The sequence below is a fragment of the Equus caballus genome, chromosome 21 (genome assembly GCF_041296265.1).
Source record: "Equus caballus isolate H_3958 breed thoroughbred chromosome 21, TB-T2T, whole genome shotgun sequence".
Classification (NCBI taxonomy): Eukaryota; Metazoa; Chordata; class Mammalia; order Perissodactyla; family Equidae; genus Equus; species Equus caballus.
The window spans coordinates 14,259,261-14,262,319 of NC_091704.1; positions in this window are offsets into that span (position 1 = coordinate 14,259,261).

Consider the following 3,059-nt stretch of genomic DNA (forward strand, 5'->3'; position numbering starts at 1 on the left):
TAGTGTATTTTTATAAAAATTAACTATATTTTCCAAAACAAAGAATTATGAGAAGAGTGGCAATGTTTTACACCTTTGCAGATTGCTTTATTGTCTAGCTTAATAACAAGAAGACGGGATTCTCCTCCAGTTGACCCTCATGATGTGCAGATTCTGTGTTTGCAAATTCATCCGCTCACTAAAACTCACTTGCAGCCCCACGATCAGCACTCGGGGCCTCCCGTGGCCAGGGGCCTCCACGGAGCAGTGAGAGCTCTGACGTGGCCGACATCCGGGTTCCCAGCTGAGGTCAAAGGAGGCGATGCTCTGCCTTCTTGTTCCAGCGTCATACTGTAAAAAGTGTCCTTTCCACAGTCTGCTTAGTGCCGCATTTTTCACATTTTTGTGCTTTTCCTTGATTTTGCTGTTTAAACTGGCCCCAGGCGTGGTGTCGCCTAGTGGTCCTTAGCACCAGAAGGCTGTGACGTGCCTCATGCCACAAGCTTCATTCATGCAGGAGTTATAGGGCTGTTGGTTGTGAATTCAACGTGAATGAATCAACGATATCTATTAAATAAGGTGCCTTTAAATGGAAACACACATAAAACAGAGTTGGCTTTTTATCAGTTGATGATTGATTGATAAAAATGTTGTGCCCAGAGAGGCCGCCTGGTGGAGGAGCGGTTAAGTGCGCACCTCCCACTTTGGCACCCGGGGGTCACCAGTTCGGATCCTGGGTGTGGACATGGCACCACATGGCAAGCCATGCTGTGGTAGGCATCCCACACATAAAGTAGAGGAAGATGGACACGGATGTTAGCTCAGGGCCAGTCTTCCTCAGCAAAAAGAGGAGGATTGGCAGCAGATGTTAGCTCAGGGCTAATCTTCCTCAAAAAAAAAAAAAAATGTGGTGACCAGAGGCTTACAGGAACCTAACCCGATTTTTCTGCCTAAGAGCCATGGTTCAGGGTTCACAGCCACTTTGTAGAAGACAACTACGGCGAATAACGAGAATCAAGTGTACCTTCTGCACTGAATCTGTCATGATGTGTTGTTTCGGTTAAAGTATATGAGGAAAATTCAACCTCCCACAGACATGTAAACGGAAAAGGGAAGAGTATTTTGACCAGCTTTTCAGGTAATTGTGCCTAGTCTTTGAGACTACTCCAAAACTCGACACATTTTAATTTCTTAAAGAATAGTTGCAATGTGTGATCTGGAACTGTCAGTGGACTTCTGGACTCCATTTACATGAAAACCCACCGAGTGCATCTGTTCCCCACGCATGATTTGGAAACATCATGCACCAGTCATTTGAAAAATATTAGTCCACTGAATTACACAGATCTTCCAAATATTAACACATTTCATTATTCAATATCCAAAAGTCACATATGTTAATATGACCGCTGATCTCATCAGAAAATCTTTAAGTGTTGGGAAGTTGTCGAGATCACTGTGGTAAATACAAGTTTTTCAAAATTCTAGTTTTCACTTAAAAGTTCAAATATTATCATTAACAACAAATACTGTCCATTGTTTTTCCTAGAAGTGACAGGCCCCTTTCTTTCATTTTTGTGAAAATGTCTGCCAAATATCCATATCAGAATACCTGAAGTTTGTGTATCTAAATATGGTATTCCACGAGACATGCGGCTAGTTCAGCCTGCACTTCACACAGGGACACAGGTGTTTCTTCCTGGAGACGGTGACTGCGGTGCTGCAGGGGCAGCAAAGATGCTGTCTGCATGCTTCCTGTTTCATCATACAGAATTTTGAAAAGACAAGAACTGATGACTGAACATACTCTTACCATATGATACAGCAGTCAGGCTCCTTGGTATTTATGCAAAGGAGTTGAAAACTTAGGTCCACAAAACAACCTGCACACAGATGTTTATAGCAGCTTTATTCATAATGGTCAAACCTTAAAGCAATCAAGATGCCCTTCAGTAGGTGAATGGATAAATATCCTGCGATACATCCAGATAATGGAATATTATTCAGTGCTAAGAAGAAATGATCTAGCAAGACATGAAAAGACACGGAGGAACTTTAAAGGCACATTACTAAATGAAAGAAGCCCATCTGAAAAGGCTACGTACTGTACAGTCCCAACTATGTGACATTCCAGAGAAGGCAAACTATGCAGACAGTAAAAAGGTCAGTGGTTACCAGGGCTTGGGGGAAGGAAGAAAGAATAGGCAGAGCCCAGAGGATTTTTAGGGCAGTGAAAATATTCTTATGATGCCGTAATGATGGACACATACCATTATACATCTGTCCAAACCCACAGGATGCACAACACCGAGAGCGAGCCCTAGTGTAACCTGTGGACTTAGGGTGATGGTGATGCGTCACGAAGGTTCATCACTTGGAACAAAGTCACGGCTGTAATGGGGAATGTGGATAATGGGGGAGGCTGTGCCTGAGTGGCGGCTGAGGGTATGGGGGAAGTCTGTACCTTCCACTCAGTTTTCCTGTGAACCTAAAACTGCTCTAAGAAAAGTTATCTTTTAAAAAACCACTCCAATCAAAATCAGAAAAAAGTAAAGACATGAACTCAAGTGTTGAGATTTAATAAAGTGAACAATTTTTTATTGCTTCATCGAGGACGCACTAAAGTGCAACTGACTTTTGCTTTTTTAATCTTGAGTTTGTGGCAGTGAAGAAAACAAAGACTCCTAGCTCAGTTCCGTGCTGCTGCCTTGATTCATACTAAGATGCTAGCAGTTGTTACTCACCATTGCTTTTGCACCATCAGTGCATATAATAACACAGTGGAAAAAAAGCACATAGTTTCTTAGTATTAGTATGAAAATAGTTTTTTGTGGGGTTTTTTAAAAGATATTTTATTTTTCCTTTTTCTCCCCAAAGCCCCCCGGTACATAGTTGTATATATATATTTTTTTAGTTCTGGGTCCTTCTAGTTGTGGCATGTGGGACGCTGCCTCAGGGTGGCTTGATGAGCAGTGCCATGTCCGCGCCCAGGATCCAAACTGGCGAAACCCTGAGCCGCCGAAGCAGAGCACGCGAACTTAACCACTTGGCCACAGGACCGGCCCCTGTATGAAAATAGT